The sequence below is a fragment of the Panthera leo genome, chromosome D1 (genome assembly GCF_018350215.1).
Source record: "Panthera leo isolate Ple1 chromosome D1, P.leo_Ple1_pat1.1, whole genome shotgun sequence".
Lineage (NCBI taxonomy): Eukaryota > Metazoa > Chordata > Mammalia > Carnivora > Felidae > Panthera > Panthera leo.
The window spans coordinates 62547969-62574273 of NC_056688.1; the positions used below are offsets into that span (position 1 = coordinate 62547969).

At 37.9% G+C, this 26305-nt stretch overlaps 1 protein-coding gene and 1 pseudogene across 1 annotated transcript in view; both read right to left on the reverse strand.

Moving 5' to 3' along the window:
- Nucleotides 1–11513, reverse strand: part of LOC122199834 (olfactory receptor 56A4) — a 37202-nt gene extending 25689 nt beyond the window's left edge. Inside the window, exon 1 of the mRNA XM_042905181.1 lies at nt 11391–11513. The gene's annotated coding sequence lies outside the window, so the exon portion shown is untranslated. The remainder of the gene's footprint in view (nt 1–11390) is intronic.
- LOC122201245 lies at nt 1–26305 on the reverse strand (annotated as a pseudogene).

Sequence of the window (26305 nt, forward strand, 5' to 3'; positions counted from 1 at the left end):
TCACATCCCTGTCTCCATCAATTTCTTAATTCCTTGTTTTATCTCTTTGATCTGAACCTCATAAACAATAGGGTTCAAGGCAGGGGGTATGAGGTGATGAAGGACATTGAGCAGGATGAGGATGTCCATGGGGACCCTCTTTCTGGGCATGTTTGTCAACACCACAACCAGCAGAATGGTGCTGAAGAACAGGATGAGGATGAAATGAGAGTCACATGCGTTCAGGTCTTTGACAGCAGCCCCCTCAGCCTTGAACCTAAGCACAGCTCTTAAGATGAAGGTATAGGAGAAGATGAGGATGAAATCTGAGCCTATTAACGTCCAACCAGACACAAATTGGTAGATGCCGTTAAGGGTGAAACTGTCACAGGAGAGCCTGGACACAGACAAGTTGGCACAGATTCAGTTCTCAATGACATTTTCCCACAGTAATGGAGCTGGGAAGAGAGAATAGGAATAGGTACAGTGAGTAGGGTATTTCGTGTGATTATGAAGAAATTAGCCTTGGCCACAAATTGGTCAGTGATTATGGAAGGATATTGTAGTGGGTGGCAGATAGCCATGGAGCGATCATAGGCCATGACCCTGAATGTGCAGGACTCCATGGGGAGGAAGCTGTTCATGATAAACATCTGGAGGAAGCAGGCCGAAAAGCTGATGGACCTGAGGTCAAACAGAAGATGGCCAGGACCTTGGGGATGACAGTCAGGCAGAGCATGATGTCCAGCAGGGAAAGCAGGCTGAGCAGGCAGTACATGGGCTCGTGCAGAGATGCCTCCAGCCAGATAGTGGTCAACAGGGTGGCGTTGGCCCCCATGGCCAGGGGAAAAAGGAGGCTGAGGGGCAGGGACAGCCAGTGCTGCCAACTCCGGTAGTTAGGGAAGCAGATGAGGAGGAATTCAGAGGCTGGAGCAGTGGAGTAGTTGCTGGGTGATGCAATGGAATGAATCTGGAGCTGAGGTTTTTCTGGACTCTTTGTATGGGCAGATACGAGAAGCAATTTTTTTTAGTCCACTTCAAAAGTGTGCCTCTTACTCTTTAGGCAGCTAGTGATATATAGGAGACTCTTCTTGAATAGGCAAATCCCAATCAATATCATAAAGATAGACTGGTGAGACTCAACAAATAAAAGCTATGGTCTACGAAGGAAAAGGAATCAGTGAATAAACTAAAATTTGAAAGGTGAATAGTGATAAGGAATAACCTCACAACATTAAAAATGTGCAACAAATTATGTCAGTATGATACCAGTGTAAGAAAAATAAAATGTTAATAGTATAAAAAAGGCCAAAAGCACACCTAGTTTTTACAATTATCTAGTGTACGATGAGGGTGGCATCAAACCTATGGTGGAGAAAAATATCCTTCAATAGGCGTTTTTGAGATAATTATTGGCATTGATGTGGGATGGAAAACCTTTAATTACCTGCTCACCTACTACCATATCCAATATGATTTTGGATTGATAATTTTGTTGTATCCCCTCCACAAACTCATGGTATACTAGAAGAAAATAGAATGTCAAATTGATTAAGCCAGGCCTTTGCTAAAACCCCAATCTATTTGAATACAACCACTCACCTTTCAGCATCTGTACCTGATCATCCCAAGTGGTCTTAGAATAAGCCTAAAATAACAGAAATGGCTTTTACTATATAGTTACCAACTTTAAATGAGACCTCAATGCTTCCTGTCCATCCTAAAAACTTTCCTGATCAACTTTCCCTTCTTCCAAAACCTTTTTCAAAACTTCTTCATTCTGTTCAAACCTCAAACTCTACTTCTTCTCTTAAAAGATGACATCAACCACTACCTTGCAGAGAAAAAAGGTGTGCAATGAGATTTTTCTTCAACTTCCCAAGATAAAACTTACCAACCTATTTGCACATTCTCCCATCCTTTCCTTATTTCCCCCCATTGATATAGAATCTGCCCATACTCAATGCATCAAACCTTCCACTTCCTACACTGAATCGTAGCCCTTCTAGCCTTGCAATTACACTATCAATTGTTCCCTAATTTGGGGTCATATTTCCTTCTTCAGTGGATCTGCCTTGTCTTTCAAACATTCTCCAGTATCTTTCATTTTTAAAAATAAAAATAAAAAGGCTCTTTATTTCCTTCCAGCTATTTTTCCATCTCCCTCCCTTCACACCCAAATTTCTTCCAAGCACTGCCACACTCACTGTCTCCAGTTCTCACCTCACATCCATTCTACAGTTCACATCAGCATGGCCTCCTTCTCCATTAGTTCCACAAAATGCCTCTCAAAAAGATCACCTGTTGGGGTGACTGGGTGGCTCAGCTGATTAAGTACCCAACTCTTGCTTTCAGTTCAGGTCATAATCTCACACCCTTGAGAGGGAACCTCCTGTTGGGTTCTATGCTGACAGTGGAGAGACTGCTTAGTATTCTCCCACCCCCTCTCTCCCTGCCCCTCCTCCATGCTCTCTCTTTCTCTCTCTCAATAGATAAATAAACTTTTTAAAAAATCATCTGTCGATTCTAAATCTTGCTAAAGCAATGGACCAGATCCTCTTCCTGACATACTCCATTTGGTTTTGTTTGCATCACAATCTCCTGGTTTATCTCACACTCTTGGTGTCTTCATTTTCTCTTACATGTGTTTTTTTATCCACCACTTTGACATCGGTTTTAAGGTTCAGTCCTGAGTTCTCTTTGATTTTCTTCTCTCCTCCGTGCTAATCTCTTCTACCCTGTCTTCCATTTCTTTTTTCCATATGCTCAATTACCATCTCCATGTTGATGATTACTAAATTATATATCTTGCCTACACCTCCTAAATGCCTACTCGATATATCAACTTGCATCTTTCACAGATATCCAAAATTCACCAACTCTAACATTAATTTACCATTTTTCTTCCAAGCCTGGTTGTCTAGCATCTCTTCTCTCAGTGAATAGCATATGTGTATGGGCTATTCCACAACTCATAGGCTAGAAACCATCTTGAACATATCCTTCACCTATACTTCCCATTACAAACCCACCACCAAAACCTGTCAAATATGCCTTTTAATTAGCTCTTGGATCTACATCTCCATCACCACTGTCACCAGCCAAAAAAACAGTATCATTGTCTCTTGAGTGAAATTTACTGGAATTGCCTCTTAATGCATTCTAGGTTTCATTATAAAACCCTTCTCTACATTGAAATCAGAGAAATATCTTCAAATATAAATATTATCTTGCCACTCATCAGCTTAAAATATGCTATTGGCTTCTCATTGTTAATAGGCAAAAAAAACAAAATCCTTAACTTTATTAGATACAAGTTCATGAGAGAAGAAACCATGTCTGTTGATGTTTTTCATCACTATATGTACAGTGTATAGGTAGATTCCTTTATAGGTGCTCATAGTTACTTGAATAAATTATTTAATAAATAAGAAAATGAATGAATGAATGAATGAATGAATATATCATTTGCCTCCTTTCCCATTTTCCAGTCTAATCTGAACTCTCTCTCTCTCTTCTGAGGCTTCCAGAGCCCCAGCCACACTGTCCTTTTTTTCAGATCTTCAAATATAACATGCACTTTCTTCTCCCACTTCTCTTGGAAGACTGTGCATCCCATGTTTCCACACATACATCCCTTTACTTTTTTCCATCCTTAATATCTCAGTTTGAATATTCCATTCTCTGGGAGGTTTTCTCTAATCCTCTCCAGACAAAACCAAGGTCTCCTATTTTATGTTCTCACAGCACTTTGTACCCCCTCAACACAGTTGATGTGTATGTAATAATTTGGTTAAATATTCCTTCCCCCAAGTCCAGTTAGACATTTCATGCCATGACAGTAGAGACCATGTTCACCAGTTGGCGCAGTACTTGGCATGAAGTGGTGCCAAATAATATTTGTAGAATAAATTAATTGTTAGTTTTATGAGCAGAGTGATAGAGGGACACAAAATAAAATTTCCTAAATCAGCCTGAGACGAAAAGTTTGGAAGCCTTCACAAAGTTACTAACATCTTAGCTGAGCTTTGATGGATGTGGAAAACTTAGATGTGCACCAAAACTGTGGGCAGTGTATTTAAGGCATATGAAATGGGTTGTGTAAAAGCATGGAAATAAGTTGAGGAATTTCAGGGGGAGATCCTATGAAATATTTAATTTGACTGGAGCCAAGAGGGTGGGAAGTTGAAAGAAAGAGCAGAAAATGATGTTGGGGCGGTGGGGGAGAAAAGCAGATCATGATAGACCTTTTCTATGCTAAGGAATTTAGAATTAATCTTACATATAAAGAGACTATATATATATATATATATATATATATATATATATATACACACACACACACACACACACACACACACACACACACATAAAGAGAATATAAAGAAATATTTTCATTAGTGGAGAGAAGTGACTGGGTATGGACTATAGGAAGTTCACTTTGGATACAATGCTATGGATTATTTGAGTAAGTAGAGACAGTAGCAGCAAAAAGAATGGAAGCCACAATATCTCTGATGAGAAGTGTTGTCTGAAGAAAGTTTGAGCACTGAGGATGGGAAGAAGTGGCATATTCCCATGGTAATATAGACAGTTATGAAAGAGACAGTAGGTGAAAAGCCTAGAATTTTCTGACTTGAATAAATAGAATCACCAAGATGTGAAACACAGGAGAATTAGCAGGTTTTGTGTGTATGAGTATATATCAATACTGAGGTGTTTACAAATCTATATAGAGAATTATCTTAGACTGTTGGAAATGAGCAGTTTGAACAAATTAGAAGGATCTTATCCTAAGATATAAATTCAAAAAAAATTATCATATAGCTGAAGTAGTCAGAATAGCATAAGGCTGAGATTGAAACCTTGGAAAATGGCAATTGCAAGGGTGAAAAAATAAAAAAGAGCCATAGAAGGAGGGTCTGGAAAAGTATGAAGAAAATCAGAACAATATGATGATCTAAGAAAAATTGGGGAGAAAATTTTAAGTAATGTATGGCCAACATACGGCAGAAGTTCAATAACATGAAAATATGAATAACCATTAAATTTTATGGTGACCTGGACAAGAGTAGTTCATTGGACTGGTGGAACAGAACTCAGAAGGAAGGGCAATGAAATTAATAAGTGAGGAAGTGTAAATAGGGAGGGTTGACTATACAGCTAAGAGCCTCATTTCAAGTTTGTAAGTGAAGAAAAAAGCAAGACAGGAATGAAACATACTGTAGCATGCTTAATTGTTTAGAGAAAGGTTAAAATTCAGAAAGAAAGTAAGATAACAAGTAGTTTATTGAGAAGGCAATTTTATTACCATTATTATCATTTTTCTCTATAACACTTAACATATAGCTTTTGTACCTATTTGTCTCCCTCCACCCCCTGTGAAGTAACTAAGGATAGACAAGGTACACTTTTGTATTTATACACACCAAATTCCTCTAACACCCCACAGACTCTTAATAAAAATCTACTGAAACGATTTTTGAATTATTGGGCTTTGGTGTTCTACATTAATGGAAAATTTCAAGGAGGGAAAATAAAAGGGGAGATTTAGGAGAGTTTCAGTATGCTAAAGAGGACACTGAGGAATGGAAGGGAGAAGTCCTGATCAATACCACTAATGGTGGTCACTGAGGGGGCAGGGCAAGGCACAAAATGCATGTGGGAATTCAGGGACTTCTGCATGCCACTCTTTACTGGTGTGCCTCAAGAGCCTGCTCCTTGGTTAATGGTAAAACCCTGGGCTAGGTATCTGACATAAGAAACCTTTTGCCTTTGCCTTAATACAAACACAAAACAACTCTATTGCTCCTAACATGCTGGTAAGAATTTTCTTGAATTTCCTCGGTCTGATCATTACTAAAGGCCTTTGAGAAGAAGCATAAACAGGTGTGAAGATTATGTCAAACAATGCTAGAAGAGGACAAAGTGCTAAGAAAGGCACTCAATAGGGATGAGAAAATAGGATATAGAGAGGATAAGAGTCAAGGAGGAGAGGAAAGACTGGTAGAGGGCGACAGATTTTGTATGGATAGGTTGGTAATGATCAGACTATCGAGATCCAATTCAGTCTGTCCTATCCCCTCTTGGCCCTGGAACTTACAGAAGTTATAAAGGATGAGTCCTTTGTGATATATCAGCTGTATTGGTAAACGTGCTGGAATTTTGCTGAATACATCTGAAGAGTTTTATGAGTTCCTCTTCCACTCCTACCCTCTCTTTTTTGGACCCAGCTGGGAAAAGATGGCTTGGGAAGCAGAGACTTAGGGGATGAAGAGCTGAGTCCTTTGGGACCTGTCTTATGGTACTCCTGCAGGTAAAGAGTTGGGGTGTGAAGAATGGAGTGGTTTGAAATTAAGGTAAGAACTTGTCCAGAGGCCAATGATCTGGTGCACAAACCTGACATGCAAACATGGTCAAAAACTATAAGAAAAGAGGCTATAGAACAACCCCTTTTATTATAATTCTAAAGTTTTGAATGACATTTCTGAGTGACCTAAACTGTTTAAGTTCTTTTTTGTTATTTTTTTAATGTTTATTTATATTTGAGAGAGAGAGAGAGAGAGAGAGAGAGAGAGAGAGAGAGAGAGGCAGAGAGAGACAGAGACAGAATCCGAAGCAGACTCTAGGCTCTGAGCTGCCAGCACAGAGCCCAATGAGGGGCTCAAGCTCATGAGCTGTGAGATCATGACCTGAGCCAAAGTCGGGCACTCAACCAACTGAGCCACCCAGGCAATCCATAAACTATTTAAGTTCTTTTATATTTTTTCTCATTTAATCATCTCCCTTAGATATGAATGAGCAACTCTGAAGTAGGAACTATTATCCCCACTGGGTACGGGATAAATGGAAAGATGAAGCCTTGCCCAAACTCACTGCAGTTAGCCTACATTCAGAGCCACATCAATCTGATTCCAATATCTGTGTTCTAAATGACTCTTATCTACTGTCTCCACTATACTGATGAATATGACCATAGGTATTAATATCCTAAACAAAATCCTAGCAAGTTGAGTTTAGTAAACTTAACATTTTTTTAACTGACAACTATATTTATCTTTTGAAGAATGCAAGGAGAGTTCAGTATAAGGAAATCTGTCAACCTAACACATCAAGATTCTGGATAAGATCATGGGGATAAAACCATTCAAGATTTGAACCCTAGCTCTGGCATTTGCTATTTGTGTGACCCATTCATTAAACAACTACTAACTACCACCTATGCTCCACAAACTGTATTAGGCACTGTATACAATGGTGAATAAGGCACACATGGTTCCAGTCCTCACCAAGAGTTCATTCTAATTATGTGCTTGTTAAAAGAAAACAGGCAACTTTAAATGTACTTATTTGAATAATTTCTAAGATATATTGTTAAGTAAGGAAGAGGCAAAAACTTCAGAGAATGAACTTGTGTACAAAATAATTCTAATGCTATACAAAGAATACATATAAATAAATGTATAATATATACATACTTTATTATATATATTTTTATATATAATATATATATTCTTATATATTATATATATTCTTATATATAATATATATATTCTTATATATAATATATATCCTTATATATAATATATATATTCTTACATTATATATATATATATATATATATATATATATATATATATATATATGTGTGTGTGTGTGTGTATAATATTCAAATTACCTCTGGAAGGATAAACAAGAATCTTGTAAGAACAGTTGCTTCTGGGAAAGAAAATTGTGTGCTTGGCAGACAAGAATAGAATGGTGTCTCAGAGATTGCTGGTTGTTTACCCAATGCCCCTATTCTTCCTTAGTATCAAAAAACATAATTTTATTTGGGTACCCATCTATACTGCTAAAATACTCTACCTCTCAGATTCTCAGATTCTGAATGTTAGTAGATGTCCTTTGGTGGGGTTTCCAAGAAGACTCTTTAATGTGAACTCCGTTGAGAAACAAAGGTCATTAGCCCTCACTCCTTTCCCATGGAACAGGCACAGGATTGACACCTGAATTTCCAGCTTAAACCATCAGCAACTATTTTTTTTTAATGTTTACTTACTTTTGAGAGACAGACAGACAGAGTGACTGTGTGTGTGAGCTGGGGAAGGGGCAGAGAGAGGGAGACACAGAATCCAAAGCAGGCTTCAGGCTCTGCACTGTCAGCACAGAGCCCAATGCAGGGCTCGAACTCACAAACCGCAAAATCATGACCTGAGCTGAAGTCGGATGCTTAACAGACTGAGCCACCCAGGTACCCCAAACCATCAGCAATTTTGAGGATGAAAGTCAGATTCTAAGTATGATAAAGAAGTAAGAGAGAAACTGGTGAAGCTGTGGTTTCAGCTTTGGATGTCTATCTCTGAAACTCTTCTACATGAAAGGAAAAAAAATCGTAATTTGGTGGTCACTATTATTTGGAGCTTCTACTATATGCAGTCAGAAATATACTAACTGAAATGGAGAATGAATTTCTTTTACTGAATATTCTTTTTAAGGTTTAAAATTTTGAATCACATACAAACACTATTTTTAATTAAATATTTTTAAAAGTCTTTCCTTTTGACCATACAGATAAAAGTATAAAACAAAGAAATGCCAAAAGTTTTGGTAATTATACAAAATAAAGTATACAAAATCCTATCATGTACCATCATAGAGCATTACCATGGTAGCATTAGTTTAGGTAATGCAAATCAAAAAAGTCTTAGCAAAAAGAGGTATGAATAAGAAGGAAAACAGGGTAGAAGCAGAAAAGTCAGGCAGAAGACCATTACCTGGTCCAGGTAAGACATGGTAGTGGCATGGACCATATTGGTAGCAGAGGAAATGACTTTGAATAAACAAATTTTGGAAGAATAGTCAAGTCAATATACTTATGATGAATTAGAACTGAAGTATTTAATGTAGAAATCAAATATAAATCTTAGAATTCTGTCCTGGACAACTTGGTGAATATGGGCTCATTTACTGTAATGATATCACACATTTAAGATTTCTGGGTATTGAAATTACATCTGACGTTTCTAATAATAAATTTAATGTGAAATCTGTAAGTTCATTTCAGGGATTTTTTTCCTAGCAAATTTCAGTCTTTCACAGAGGAAACAGATATTTAAACAGAATTTAGTTTTTTTTTAAACAACTTCAATGGAAGGAGCAAACAAAGGAGGTTATATTATTTCCAAGAGTGTAGTTAAATGATGGGCTATAGAATCTAAGCTAGACAAAAAATAAAGTCAGGACAAGAAAGGGATGAAAGATAGCATGAAAGGGATTCAACCAATGGCTTGTGACTCTTGATGTCCAACAATTGTGACTGTCCTGAGGAGAGTCGAAAATTTGAGCCCAAAGGTAGAAGGTGATAGTCAGAAGGTAGATGTTTCAAATCTGTATTTTAGAGGTGGATCAACCACAAAAATGAGATGTCAAAATTGAAGGTTTAAACAAAAAAGGGTTAAGTCTTGAGTACAGGCTGAGGTAAGTCCTCAAATATTTCATTTTCCCAGCAATGAAAATCCATTGAAAAATAAATATATATAAAGTAATTGATAATTACAGAAGGAGATACATATGGTATAGTTACTTAAATAAAGGATACCTCTGAGAGGAATTTAGGAAAGGCTTAGACTTCAAGCAAAGAATATATTCAAGAGAGAAATAATTTGAGATGTGAATATTTAGCCCATATGATCTCCCACTGATTTTAGACAAACAATTTAGTTAGGTAATAAATATTTAATTTCCCTATTGCCTCATCTGATCTACCTATAAACATAATTCACCTGGAAGCTACCTTACATTAGAAAATGGGCAGAAACTTATTCTCCTAGTGCCCTTTATAAATTTGTTTGGGATTGGTGTAATTGTAGCAGTCTGGAGCTTCCTGTGGGTTTATATTGCACAGGAGGATTGGGTCCATCTGAAATAGATACAATGAGAACAAAGAGCTAACCACTCAGCTGGCAAGCAGGGTGTGAGCTGTTTCTGATGGGAACCCAGTAACATCGATCTATTCACTTGTGCTGGGAAGTATGCACCTGGAACACAATAGGGCCATGCAAAGATAGCACCGGAACAAACTGATGGCCAAAACTGAAATTCAAAAGGGATGCTACAATCAAGCCAATGAAAAGTGAAAGAACTGCTTTGTAGTTCCCAGTCCTCCCACCCTTATGTTTTACTGGTTCTCCACAAGTTCCTAACTGGTGACCTTTAAATGTGTCCCTGAATTCACTGACTTCTTACATTTCTTTTCTACTGACATAAACTGACAGTTTTTCTCCTCAATCTGATACTCATCCTTTGAATTCTCACTCTGAACAATATAGCCCACCAATGGCAGTTTTTAATTTTTCCTCTGATTATGAAATAATATACTGACATTATAACATTCAAATCATGTAATACTGTCTACCATTTAATGTCCAGCAAAATGTCACCCATTAGAAATAACTGGTATTTACAATCTACTGTGTATATTTCACCTGTGTTTCTATGTGTATATTAAGATCATATACATGTAAATGATATTATCCCATATCAATTTAACTCGCATACATGAGCCTGTTATAAACTCTGTGTTATATCCCATGCTTTCGTCCTAGGCACAATCATTTGATATACAATGAGTTTGTAGTATGGTTTATTATCTGGTAAGGTGTGACAAATCTTTTTAAAAATTCTCTTCCATTTGGTGAAATTTTAACTTGCATATATATTTTACATTTCAGAATAACTGTACCAAACATCCTCTGAAAATCTTTGCTGGAATGTTTCTTGAAATTGCATTGACCCTATAAGTTAATTTGAAAACAAGCATCTTTTGTTTTTAACTTTATTTATTTACTTTGAGAGAAAGAGAGAGTGTGAGCAAGCAGGGGAGGGGCAGAGAAAGGGAGAGAGAGAGAATCCGAGGTAGGCTCTGCACTGTCAGTGCGGAACCTGATACGGGGCTCAAACCCACGAATCATGAGATCATGACCTGAGCCGAAGCCAAGAGTCGGACAATTAACTGACTGAGCCATGCTGACACCCCTGAAAACAGACATCTTTAAAATGTTCATGTGTCTTTCATTTACATGGTTTATCTCAACACTTAATCAGGTCTTCACTGTAATACTTTAAGCATAATTTTAAAATAGCATTCTTGTGTATTTAAAGATGCCAATTTCTATAAGTTAATAAGTTTTCTATTACATAAATGGCGGATGATGTCTATTATTTCTAGATTATTTTTGTTGGTATAAAGACAACTATTGATTTTTTTACAGTTTATTATATCTAAACATCTTATTGAACATATAACTACTTCTAAAACTCTATTAAGTTTACTGATTATATCACATAAAAATAATTACAGTTGAACCATTTTTACTCTGATCCTTAAAACGCTTCTTTCTTCCTTGACTTACTGTGTTGGTCAGGATGTTCTCTTTCACACTGAACAGTAACAGTGATGAGGGCAGGGCATTCAGCTGTGTTCTTCTAGCGGCACTGCCTTTGCCAATGGGAGTTGTCTTCTCCAAGGTTTTGCTCTCCCCCTGGGGAAACCCCCATCCAAAGATGAGTTGATGAGAGAATAAAAGGGTCTGGCACACAAGTCTCATAGTTTCCACACATGCATGTTAGAGAGCCCTCTGTAGATCTTGGGAATTCTCTTTCTATGCAGTTCTCTCTGCACTAATACTCTACCCTGTGAACTCTAGATACTTTGGCCTTCCCTGATTCCCATGTCCTTTTCCTGAATACAGAAAGACTACCAGACTACACCTAAGTTCACCCTTTCTTCAAAATGGCTTGGAATCTCTCTCCAATAAGCTGTAACAATCTTTGTCCAATAAACAGGACATTTGTTTCCTATCTCTCAGGGATCATTGTCTTCCATTTCTTCAGGTCCAGTGTCTTCAGAACCATTATTTCATATACTTTGTCCAATGTTTTGTTGTTGCTTTGGTGAGAGGATAAATCTACTCCTTGTTGTTCATTTCAACAAGCTAAAGTTCCTCTCAAGTATGTAAATTCATGTTGGCCAATCAGATGAAAGCACCATCTAACTTCTGACCCTTCCCTGGGCTCAGGGTTGGATGTGTGACTACATAAGCCCCATACCCTCACCACAAATCAGAAGAGATCTGTTTTATAACTGATGCCTTAGTATCTTAGGAGACTATGCACTACAATATGCAGACTATGCAGCCCTGGCTGCAGTCCCAGGGCACCGGCAACAGCAGGATGCAGCAGGCATTCCTGGGTGCAGCCGACATTCGGCCATTGCTCATTCAGCCATTGCTCAGGGAGACCCTCCCGCAGAGGGGTGGAGCGGGTCAAAGCTGCAGTCCTTCGGAAGTAAGGGGCCAGGGAAAACTGCCGCATCTGAGACAAAACTTGGGAGAGAGGTACTGCCTGGGGACTGGTCACGGAGAGTGGAAAATACACCTCTGGGGGAACCTGAGGTCATAGTGATTTGGGGACTACAAAATTCACCTAAGGAATTTGGAGAAAATAGATTTTAGGACTAGATGAAGGACAGTAGTATACACATGATATGTGGGAAATCACATATGTGACTAGTTCAGGACCTTGAAGATTAAGAATGGCACTTAGATTTATTTTTAAGGGAAGAATCTATCAAAATGTTCTTCTTCGTGTGTGGAGACAATAGGATGTATACTCAGAATTAACATGAGCATCTCAGGAAATACCGTGTACCTAGGAATCTTATTTTCCACAGGGTTAAGCAAGGACAGCTCTATGACCAGGCCACCAGGTTAATTATGTTTGGCTCTAAGGAACCCAACTGCTATCTTTACTCATAAGAAGAGAACTTTATGCCAATATTCCTTGAATAAACAAAAACTGGAGATAACAAAATCCACACAATTATCAGTATGCATATATAGTCATCTTTCCCTCCTTCTCACACATCTCAACACATCCAACTAATAATCAAGTTCTGCTCATTCTTTAAAAAATTTCCTTAAAATATTTTAAACCACATTTTCATACTCTTTATACTTAAAGGAATCAAGCAGTTCTCCAACTCTCCACCTGCTATATAGTATATTCCTTTATATCCAATATTTGCCATTTACCAGTCAAGAGATATTGCAAAGACAAGATAATATTTGTTGAAAACAAGAAATCAGTACTCTCAACATTTCGAATGCCTTTAAGAATTTGGGAATCGGGGAGGAGCCAAGATGGTGGAACAACGTGGAAGCTCTTTGTGTGTCTCATGTCCATGAAATACAGCCAGACCAACACTAAACCATCCTACACACCTAGAAAACCAATTGGAAGATTAACACAACAATCTGCACAACCTGAACCATAGAATTCAGCAGATATGCAACACGAAGAGCTGAACTTGGGAAGCAAGAAGGCCTGAAAGGTAGGGAACTGTTATTGCAGGTGGAGAGAGGACAGAGACTGGGGAGGGGGGAAGCATATGGGAAAAGCACCCCTCCCCAAAAGCAGCTGGAGAGAAAGTGGAAATTGGAAACAGCCGCAGGGACTAAACTAAAAAGGGAGAAAGAAGAAAAGAGAGGGTTTAAATTCCATTAAGACTGAAACAAGGGGAGAGCGAAGGCTGCAACTCCACAGCTCAATACCTGGTGGTGCTCTGGGGGGAAAGGTGAATCCCCAGGAACAGAGTGGGGTCCAGGAGGTTCTCAGGCCACACGGGGAAAAGTGGTTCCACTGCTGGAAGGACATTTAGTAGAGACTGTTGAAGCCACCTGGTCCCAGCAGACCCCGGAAGGCAGCCACATTCGCTGGTGCTGAAGCAAGGCTGTTGAGGGTGAAGCCTGGTGTCAAATGTGTGTGGCGATTTTCCATGGTGCCTGTAATGCTGCTGCTACACTGTCTCGCGATTTTTTTGGGGGGTGGGCTGGCACCTGGCTGCAGTCTCAGGGCACCGGCAACAGCAGGATGCAGCAGGCATGCCTGGGTGCAGCCGACATTCGGCCATTGCTCATTCAGCCATTGCTCAGAGAGACCCTCCCGCAGAGGGGTGGAGCGGGTCAAAGCTGCAGTCCTTCGGAAGTAAGGGCCAGGGAAAACAGCCACATCTGAGACAAAACTTGGGAGAGAGGTACTGCCTGGGGACTGGTCACGGAGAGTGGAAAAAGCGGGGAGTGGACGAGAGCTGAATACGGAGGACCAGTGCGCGACTGCTGATCCAGGAGAACAGACTGGGTGGCTGAGTGGCGCCATTTTTCAACGCTCCCACGCATGCGCACCAACATGCACCGCAACACTCCACCCCAGTAGGCTAGCAGCGCCATCTAGTGGAGAGCGGAGCTGTTACACCGGGCCCTGCCCAACTGGGCCAACTTCACTCTTAAAGAACACAAACCTCACCGCCAGCTTCATCTATGGACTATAAAGAGCTACATGGACTGACCTCTAGGGGAAAACGAAGCAATTTCAGTACTACTTCAATCTGTTAACAGATTCATCTATTCAAATTTTTTTCTCTTTCTCCTTTTTCTCTTTTACAATTCTTTTCTTTTTCTTGAATACAGAAAGAGAAAAAACTCATTTTTATTTTCAATTTTTATTAAAAATATGTCTTTAATTCTTATTACTATATTTTTTACTTTTGTGTAAATTTTTTCAAATTCTACTTTACTTCCATCAATTTATTTTAGTCTACTTCAATGTACTCATCTTTTCAAATTTTCAAACAATTTCCTTTTTACATTCTTTTTCTTTTTATCTCTTTTTCATTTCTTTTCTCTTTCTTGAATGCAGAAATAGAAAAACTTCATTTTTACTTTCAATTTCTTTTTTAAATATTTTTATTTAATTTTTATTATTATATTTTTTGATTTTATGTATATTTTTTCAAATCTATCTTACTCCCATCATTTTATTTCAGTCTACTACAGTGTATTCACTTTTTCAAATTTTCAATTTCTTTTTTTCTTTTCCATTTTTCTTTTTTTATCTTTTTTCTCTTTTTCGTTTCTTTTCTTTTTTCTTAAACACAGAAAATGAAAAAATTCATATTTCTTTTTAATTTTTATTAAAAATATTTTTCTATAATTTTTTCTACTATATTCTCTACTTTTATGTATTTCAGTCTACTTTAGTGTATTTATTTTTTCAAATTCTCAAACGATTTCCTTTTTTTTTTCTTTTCTCTCCCCCCCTTTTATCCTTTTTGTTTGTTTGTTTCTCTAATCTGTCAAACCACTTTCTACATTCATACCAAAACACACCTGGATCTAGCGTCATCTATTCGATTTGGTGTGGGAATGTTTTTAATTTTTAATTTTAATATTTTTTAATTTTAATTTTCTTAATTTCAATTTTTCTACCTCATTAATTCTTTTTCTCCCTTCAAAATGACAAAACAAAGGAATTCACCCCAAAAGAAAGAGCATGAAGAAATCTCTTCTTACGAAAGAGATTGAAGAAGACACAAAAAATGGAAAAGATTCCATGCTCCTAGATAGGAAGAACAAATATTGTGAAAATGTCGATACTACCCAAAGCAATCTACATATTCAAAGCAATCCATATCAAAGTAACACCAGCCTTCTTCACAGAGCTAGAACAAATAATCCTAAAATTTGTATGGAACCGGAAAAGACCCTGAATAGCCAAAGCAATCTTGAAAAAGAAAACCAAAGCAGGAGGCATCACAATCCCAGACATCAAGCTATACTACCAAGCTGTAATCATCAAGACAGTATGGTACTGGCACAAGAACAGACACTCAAATCAATGAAACAGAATAGAGAGCCCAGAAATGGACCCACAAACGTATGGCCAACTAATCTTTGACAAAGCAGGAAAGAATATCCAATGGATAAAGACAATGTCTTCAGCAAGTGGTGCTGGGAAAATTGGACAGTGACATTCAGAAGAATGAACCTGGTCCACTTTCTTACACCATACACAAAAATAAACTCAAAATGGATGAAAGACCTCAATGTAAGACAGGAAGCCATCAAAATCCTTGAGGAGAAAGCAGGCAAAAACCTCTTTGAACTTGGCCGCAGCAACTTCTTACTCAACACGTCTCTGGAGGCAAGGGAAACAAAAGCAAAAATGAATACTGGGACCTCATCAAAATTAAAATCTTCTGCACAGAAAAGGAAACTATCAGCAAAACTAAAAGGCAACCGACAAAATGGGAGAAGATATTTGCAAATGACATATCAGATAAAGGGTTAGTATCCAAAATCTATAAAGAACTTATCAAACTCAACACCCAAAAAACAAATTATCCAGTGAAGAAGTGGGCAAAAGACATAAATAGACACTTCTCCAAAGAAGCCATCCAGATGGCCAACCGACACATGAAAAAATGCTCCACATCATTCATCATCAGGGAAATATAAATCAAAACCACAATGAGATACCACCTGATACCTGTCAGAATGGCTAACATTAACAACTCAGGCAACAACAGATGTTAGCAAGGATGTGGAAAAAGAGGATCTCTTTTGCATTGTTGGTGGGAATGCAAGCTGGTGTAGCCACTCTGGAAAACAGTATGGAGGTTTCTCAAAAAACTAAAAATAGAACTACCCTACGACCCAGCAATTGCACTACTAGGCATTTATCCAAGGGATACAGGTGTGCTGTTTCAAAGGGACACATGCACCACCATGTTTATAGCAGCAGTATCAACAATAGCCAAAGTACAGAAAGAGTCCAAATGTCCATCAGTGGATGAATGGATAAAGAAGATGTGGTATATATATACAATAGAGTATTACTTGGCAATCAAAAAGAATTTAATCTTGCCATTTGCAACTACGTGGAAGGAACTGGAGGGTATTATGCTAAGTGAAATTAGTCAGTCAGAGAAAAACAAAAATCATATGACTTGACTCATATGAGGACTTTAAGAGACAAAACAGATGAACATAAGGGAAGAGAAACAAAAATAATATAAAAACAGTGAGGGGACAAAACAGAAGAGACTCATAAATATGGAGAACAAACTGAGGGTTACTGGAGGGTGTGTGGGAGGAGGATGGGCTAAATGGATAATGGGCACTAAGGAATCTACTCCTGAAATCATTGTTGCACCATATGCTAACTAATTTGGATGTAAACTTAAAAAATTTTTTAAATAAAAAAAATAAAAATAAATAAATAAATAATAAATGAAAAAAAAAGAATGAGGAAAAAGTCCTCTGTTCTCACTCTTCTTGTGACTCAGCCTCTGTGGGCCTAGCACGACATGGGCTTTCCTCCCTTAACCCTGAAACTTACCAGTGACACAACAGATTGAGTCCTACTTAAGGAGTCAACTGCCTGTATCCAGTAACCAGAACCAGAGCTCCTTCCTTGGCTCTGATGAAAAAATCTAGAAGGTTTTATGATCTGCAGTCCGTTCCTCACGTTGTTCCATCTCCTTTTCCAAATCATCTGAGAACAGTCTTAGTTTGGGTTACTGGGACCATGGGGCTGATGAGCTGGATCTCATAGGAACCTTCATCTCACTTTAACTTATGGTGCTACTGGGTGCCAGTAGTTGTGATGTGAGGGACAGGATTTGAAACTGACTTGAAATTCAAATCTATATCAATCTGCTCAATTTCATAGGCCATCCTCTTAAACATTATAACACTTTCAATATCCTGAAATGTTATATTGAGCTTTTCCAGAATTTCTTAATGAAACTATACTACTTCCTGTTTTTTATATTATCCTGAATTCAACTCTGCTGTTTAGTGTCTGCATGGATTTGGGAAACTAATTTACACTATGCAAATCTCAGTCATTCACTAAATATTTACTTATTATCAACCATATGGCCAGCACTAGGATAGTCACAGGGATAAAAATGTGAACAAAGTAGTCAAGGTCATTGCCTTTATCAAGATTCCTTTACAGTAATCACATTACATTATATCAGTAGTTTCCCATTGCCTATAAAATGAAACTAGCTTTCTTAATACGGGCTACTCAACACTAAACATTAACTGGGTGGCTAGATCCATGTCAGTTTTCTTCCCCACTAATGTGGTGTCTCATACCGTGTTTAGAATGTAGTAGAATCAACACATTTTTACCTAATTAGTGAAATCAAGGTCATACATAATCTGACCCCTTTCTACCTCTCTAGTGTATTTAGAACCACTTTTCTGAGCAGGCAATTACTCCAGTCACAAACATTACTGAATATCTTTTGGGGTTTATGATGATTAAATTAATGTAAAACCGCTCAGATTCATTGTGTGATTTTTTCTTCTCCTTTACCAAAGATAAAGAAAAAGGAAGGAATGTAAAGATTTCTGTTTAGGTTTTTTTTTTTTTAATCATTTCTGTTTCTTTACTAATATTCTCATTTTGTTAATGCACTGTTAATCTAATTGTTTGGTTGTATGTCTATGTGTTCTTGTAGTTCACTGAACTTCTTTAAAAGGATTGTTCTGAATACTTTGTCAAACAGTTCATAGTGTAAGATCACTATTTTCTTAGGGTCAGTTATTGGAGCTTTATTAGATTTCTTTGGGATCCTAGTATCCTTGCATTGCTATCTGTGCACTGGAGTAAGCAATGTCCTTTCCATACTCTACAGGTTTGCTTCAGAAGGGTAAGACCTATACCAATCAGCTTAGCTTTGTGTACAGGACAGATCAGCTGGTAGCAACAGTGGCCAGGCAAGGCTTACTATTGTGATTGGGCGGATCCATTGTCCAGACTTTCCGGTTAGGTAGCCCACAGACTACCTAAATCTTCAACTGCTTCAACTCTTCAACCTGCTCCTCAACTGGGCAGAGTTACTGGCTGGGCTCCCTGCTTGGGCAAGGCCACAGGATATGCTCAATAATCAGTCAGGGTCATAGGCTAAGGGAGACAATAGGCTAGGCTCCAAGGCTAGACTAGGCCCAGGGTCACTGTTAGGTTATGCAGGTCAGAGGCTATACTCAACAGTTTCACAGGTCTCCTGGCTTTCTGTTTGTTTAAAGTGGTTTTTTTTTTTTTTTATCATTTTTTAATCACCTTATCATTTTATCATTCTTTTTAAAATCTTTTTTTTTTTTTTTTTTTATCATTTAACCAGGACAAAACTTCCTGGTCATGCACTGGAACCTATACTCAACAGTGAGTGGGGCTATGGATTTGCTTCCCTGTCTGGATGGGGTCATAGAATAGACTCCAAGACTGGTAAGCCTATTGGTTGGGGTCCTAAATCAGGAAGAACTGCCAACTGAGCTCACTGCGAGATGGAGCTGAGCCATGAGCTCAGCTTTGCAGGTGGACTGACCACTGCCTGAGATATCTACTCAGGTTCCATTACAGCAGGAAGGCTGTCCTCCAGCATCTGAGCACTGGTTGCCAGAAAACTCTGCCCCCTTTTCCATCCCTGTCTGATGCCCAGTGATCAAGCCATGCAGATTAACTCATGATCCTTATGAGACAAGACCTGAGTGGACCTCCCAGAAAGCATCCTGCAAAGTTGATGGAGCTGGATGTCCACACTGGGCTCTCCTTTCCCACTAGAGGAACTGGATAGGCTTTCTCAGAGCAGTGCTGTGCTGCCCTGGGAGAGAGGCAAAGCAGGCAAAGTGAAACCTCTACTCTTACTCTTCTAATGCAGTCTTTCTGGGTCTCTGTGGTCCAGGAGGATGCCTTGGGTTATGGGATTAATGGTGTCTTATCTATGATAGCTGCTAGTTGGTCTTCTTGTGAACGGGATTAAAGTCGAGCAACTTCTGTTGCCATCTTGATATCATCTCCCTTTCTGTTTTTCTTTGATAAGTGTTATTAGGGCTTTATCGATTTGATTGATCTTTGCAAAAAATTGACTTTAAAATTCCTTGATTTTCTTTATTTCTGTTTTCAATTTTATTGATCCAACTTTTATTTTTTATATTTTTTAATTTTTTAAGTTTATTTATTTTGAGAGTGTGTGTACACACACGCGCATGCGAATGAAGGAAGGACAGAGAGAGAGGGGGAGATAAAGAATCCCAAGCAGGCTCCACACTGTCAGTGCAGAGACCACTGGGGCGCTGGATCCCAAGAACCACAAGATCATGACCCAACCCAAGATAAAGAGTCAGATGCTCAACCAACTGAGCCATCCGGGCACCCTGATCCTATCTTAATCTTAACTAATTCCTTACTCTTTTTTTTACCTTAGGCTCAATTTATTTTCCTTTTTCTAAATTCTTGTCACCTTAGATAATTGATACTAAGTCTTTATTTTCTAATATAAGCATTTAAAAACATAATTTTTCCTCCATATTCTCTTTACCTGCATTCCCACAATTTTATTATATGTCATTATCAGTTAGTTTGAAATATTTTCTAACATTCTCTATAATTTCTTATTTGAGCCATGAATTATTTAGATATATGTTATTTAATTTCTAAGCGTTTGTGCTAGGAATTTATCCAAGGGATACAGGAGTGCTGATGCATAGGGGCACTTGTACACCAGTGTTTATAGCAGCACTTTCAACAATAGCCAAATTATGGAAAGAGCCTAAATGCCCATCAACTTACAAATGGATAAAGATATGGTTTATACATACAATGGAATACTACTTGGCAATGAGAAAGAATGAAATCTGGCCATTTGTAGCAACGTGGATGGAACTGGAGAGTATTATGATAAGAGAAATAAGTCAGGCAGAGAAAGATATATGTTTTCACTCACATGTGGATCCTGAGAAACTTAACAGAAGTCCATGGAGGAGGGGAAGGGGGAAAAAATTTACAGAGAGGGAAGGAGGCAAACCATAAGATACTCAAATACTGAGAACAAGCTGAGGGTTGATGGGGGGCTGGGGGAAAGGGGAAAGTGGGTGATGGGCATTGATGAGGGAACCTGTTGGGATGAGCACTGGATGTTGTATGGAAACCAATTTGACAATAAATTATATTTAATATAAATCATGAATGTAAATATAAAAAAATGTCTATGTTTTTGGGGTTTTTCATGACATCTTATTATTATTGTTTTCTAATATAATTACATGTTGGTAAGAGAATATACTGTGTAAGTTTTTTATTCTTTCAAAATTTATTCAGACATAATTTATGACCCAGTGCCAAGAAAGTGTCCTCTACCTCCTCACATTTCCCATCCCCCATGTAACATTTTCAACCTCACCCAAAGAACATGAAGAGTCATCTACTGCCTATTGGGGAAGAACTTTATTTCCTCCTCTCCACTTCCAGAGCAAGGCTTTTCTTCCTCACATCACAAGACGGAAATAATAGGAGTGAAAGTTCCTGCTCTATCTTTCCCCCTCTCCTCTCCCTTGTTTTCTTTTCCATATGAGAAGAAGGATCACCAATACAATTGGACAGGAATGGTTGGGAGCAGTGGGTGGAGTTCATGCATCTCAAACATAGGAAATATGTTCTGTCTGTTTTACTGCCAACCTGGAGGATCTGTAAGTACAGCAGTGGACTCTCTTTTGTTTTGTATCCAAGTATCATAAATTCACCTGGATAGAGCTTATGATGTCTTTCATGGACAGAATTCTGAAAGCAACCATTCTTTTTGCATTTTACATTCCGCTATGGCTTCACCCAATTTATGGAGAGTATACAATCCTCCTTGTAAATTACTGGGTATTTGCATTGGAACCAAATTTTCAAATAAAATCTCACCATATCTGAGCAAAGGGAGGGAGTGGTTGGAGTGTTAGGACCTAAAATTTAGGGAATGAAATTGATGGCCTCCTTTTTGTCCTCAGATCTCACCTTCATTTTCTAATCATGACTTACCAGAGAGCCAAGCATATGACATTTATTAGGTCTTAACTATTCTCACTTTAATTCCTCTTTAATTCCTTGTGGGCATTCTCCACTGCTAGGAATGCAGAGGGGATAAAGAGTGAGAAATCTGCATTTTCCATCTTCAACAGCACTCCTGAGCTTTCTCCTCTCAGGGAGGCACTCTGTTTCTCTCAGGTGAGGAGCAGCTAATTCTTGGATGGAAAATCTGTCCCACTAGTCCTAAACAGAAAATCACATAAAAAATTAATAAAAGGAAAAAAAATTCACTGTGTGAAGTTTGTGCACTGGTTGAATCTAGTATCACAAGTAATTATTGAGGAAGTTTGTTATGCTGAGGAGTAGGTCAGACACTTGGAGTTGAAAAGTAAATTGGAGTCTAGTCTAACATGGGATATATACAACACAAGTAATGTTACAAAATTACACTGAAATTATAATAGTTCTGATTGAAGATATTGGACTGACAACATGATTTACTCCCCCCTCCCCTCAAAGTTATCATACTTTTTTATACCCACTCCCAAATCCTACCTGTGGAAATCACCAATTTGTTCTCGTTTCTGAGTTTTGTTTTTTTTCAGATTTTACATACAGTATTTGTCTTTCACTGACATATTTCACTTTGCATAATGCCCTCAAGTTCCATCCATGTTGTTGGAAATGACTGATTTCCTTTTTTATGGCTGAATATTACTCTATTGTGTGGGTATATATACAACTATGTATATATATCACATTTTTGTTATTCATTCACAATATATACATACATTCACAATATATATACATATATGTGTATACCACAATATATGTACTACAGTAATATACCATGTCTCACACACGCACACACACACACACACACACACATACACATATATAACACTATATATCTCACATTTTTGTTATTTATTCATCTGTTGAGGAACAATTAGGCTATTTCCATTTCTTGGCTATTATAAAATATGCTGCACATGTAACCTAAGGATGCAGATATCTCTTTGAGATAGTGATTTCACTTCCTTTGAATATACCTAGAAGTGGGATTGCTGAATTATATGGCAGTTCTACTTTTATTGTTTTGAAGAGCCTCTATGTTGCTTTCCACAGTAGCTGCACCAATTTACATTCCCACTAACAGTCCACAAGAGTTTCTTTTCTCCACATCCTTGCCAACACTTGTTATCTCTTGTCTTCTTGATGATAGCCATTTTAATAGATACGAGGTGATAGCTCATCGTGGTTTTGATTTGCATTTCCCTGATGATCAGCGATGCTGAGCTCTTTTTCATGTACGTGTTGGACATTTGTATAACTTTTTTGGAAAAATGTCTATTCAGCACCTCTGCCCACTTACAATTGGACTGTTTGGTTTTTTGCTATTAAGTCATATAAGATCTTCATATAATTTGGATATTAACCCATCATCAGATATATGATTTGCAAATATTTTCTATAATTCTATAGATTGTCCTTTAATTTTGTTGATGGCTTTCTTGCTATACAGAAGATTTTTAGTTAGTCTAATGTTCTACTACTTGTTTATTTTGGCCTTGGATGCTTTTTCTTAAGGTGTCAAATCCAAAAATTCTTTATGAAGACTGATGTCAAAAAGTTTACCCCCTATGTCTCCTTCTGGGAGTTTTATGGTTTCAGGTTTTACATTCAGACCTAAATGGTCTTTAATCCATTTTGAGTTGACTATTGTGTATGGTGTAAGATAGGGATCCAGTTTCATTCTCCCACATGGGAATATCCAGTGCTCCCAATATTATATATTGAAGACATTATCCTTCTACCATTGCATATTTGTGACTACTTTATTATAATTAAATTATACATATATGCATGAGTTTATTTCTAGGAACTCTGATCTGTTCCACTGATCTATGTGTCAGTTTTTATGCCAATACCATATTGTTTTGATTACTATAGCTCTGTGATGTAGTTTGAAATCTAATGACTAAAAAGACACAAAAGTAAGAGTAATTCAATAAAATTACTAGAATTTGAGGAACTGTTCTAGGGTTGGATCATACACTTTCAAATATTTCTGGAACTTATAAGTCAGATTGTATTAACTTTATAAACACCAGAATGAAGAAATCTGCAAACCAGTGTAGGTATGTATGTGTGGAGAGTAGACTTATGAGTTAGGAAAAGGAATGGGTTACAGCTTGATACAGACCTGAGAATTGTACTTATTAAGAGATTCAAGAAATAACACAAGCTTGGAATCAATCGAACTGATAAATTGAAATTTTAGAAATTGAAAGCAAACCTTTAGTGAACTGATGAGGGAATTGTTCTTGTATTGCCAGGGCAGCTATGTCAGTACAGTCTTTTCTGCACAATATGTGACAAGAAAGCTAAATCCAAAAAGCCAGTGCTAACATTAAGTTGAATGGCTATGAGTCTAAACATTTAAATATTTTCATAATATTGATAAATGTTTGGCACAGGTGAGCAAGGAAATCAGTGAAGGCACAAATAAACACTGCTAGGGATAAAATAGGGGATATACTATAACCACAGTAGAAAATAAAACAATAAGATATGATATGAATATTTTCTGATAGTAAACTTCAATGACAGCAAACAAGCAGATATTTAGGCCAAAAAAAGGTTTAAAATCTTTCAAAAGGAAATTCTAAAAGACATCCTTCAAGCATCATACATACCCCATTTAGATGATCTGAGATTTTTTAAAAAAATCTACTTTTTAGCCTATAGGTTAGTCAGCACCAAAAAGATTCTCCAAAATATAGTGGGGTTTAACCCAGATACAAGTTTCTATCTCAGGTTTAAGTCAGGGTTGGTGGCCCAGACAGCGTCGGGAACACAGGCTCTTCTACAGTGTTGTTCTGCCATCTTCAGTACATTTTTCCATCTTGTGATCCAAGAAGCTCTTCAGATCCCACCATCATACCCACATCCCAAAAATCCACAAATAGTGTAAATGGGATGAGAGAACAAACAGCTACTTTGAATAAAACAAAGTAAACAAAGTACCTAAACAAAGTACCGCTAGAGCCAACATAGTTGTTTTCTAGTGAATGGGATACAACATACACCACAGCCTGGGCTTCCTCAGGACAACTCACCAGAGTTCAAGTCCTGCGCCTACAACCAACGTGATGAGAACGTGTAATTGTTCCTACAATAAGAACTCATACAATTCCTCCCTAATTCACCCATGTGCGTGCACCAAACTGAAGACTTCATACTCAAGTCTCTGTACCCGAAAACTATTAGGAGTGAAATTTACCAAGAAAGGAGAAACTGGAACACTAACTCATCCATTCCCCCCTTTTGACCACTATGGAGTCCATTGATAGAGCCCTCTCAACACCAGAGCATCCTACCTCAAAGCAGCAGTGACTTGCTTCCTCCAGAACAGAACAAAATGTGCTCCCTTTTAGGAACACAAAAGAGTTAAGCCAGATTTTAGGGCAACATCCAACAAACAGGATGCAATACACCAATTGTAACAATCTTCTTATAAGTTTTACCCAGTTCCTGTTACCAAAAAAGTGGGGACGGGGGTCTAACTGACATCATTCCATATCCACATTTCAGAAATAGAAATTCTTTCAAGTGCCAAAACTACATCTACATGTATGAATAAAGCTATGTTTACCAGTGTCAGACTCTAGCACATTTTGTAGTTATTAAATAATATTAATATATGGGTGTTTAGCTTTGTTAAATTAAGACTTACAAAACATACATACATTCAATACTGGTCTTATTCCTTCTTTACCCTAATAAAAAATATGAATAAATTAAAAATACTGACCTTTTCAAAAAGAAATGCACTCTACAATATACATTTCTTCCTTGAAAATAGCGTTTGTATCTCATTTTTCTAAGAACCCATTACCATGTCTCCACACTTAGGTTAATTTAAATATGTGAGTAAGAGTCATACTGTAATAAAAAGGTGTTTTCTGACATATTGGTAGTATCAAATGGTTAGAGAGAGACTCTGTTGCTACATGGAAGCTGAGTGACCTAGAGCTCATAGCAATAACATTGAGGGTGTGAAGACACTCTAAAACTAAAACAAAGAAGAGGCTGGGACTTCCCATTCCCTTACTGAATGATGTTCCACAATCATTGGGTGAAGGCAGAAAAAAATGGCATGTCCAAAGATATATCTTTTCTCCACTCCTCAAGTCCCCTTGATAGAGGAATAGAGAAATGTTAGAATCAGAAGCAAAAGAAAAGAAAATAATAAAAAATCCAGCTATTCAGGGAGTCCAAACACTGATGGAGCCAAGTGCCCAGGGGTGTTCTCTGCCGTGAGATAGCAGGACTGGAAGGACCCCTCACTGTGCAATGGTCTCTACCCACATAGCTTAGACCAGCCATGGACTCCAGGCAGTACCTTTGACAGGAGCCTCAGAAAATAATAACTGGGATGTGGTCAGATCCATCCTTTTAGGGAGAATACCCTGAGTACTCGCTGGCGGATCTGCTGAGTCTTCACCCCATAGACAAGAGGATTGAGTGCAGGTGGCACGAGGAGGTAGAGTGTGGCCAGAAGAACATGGACATGATGGGGTACATGGTGGCCAAAGCGGTGAGTGAGGAAAGAGAACAT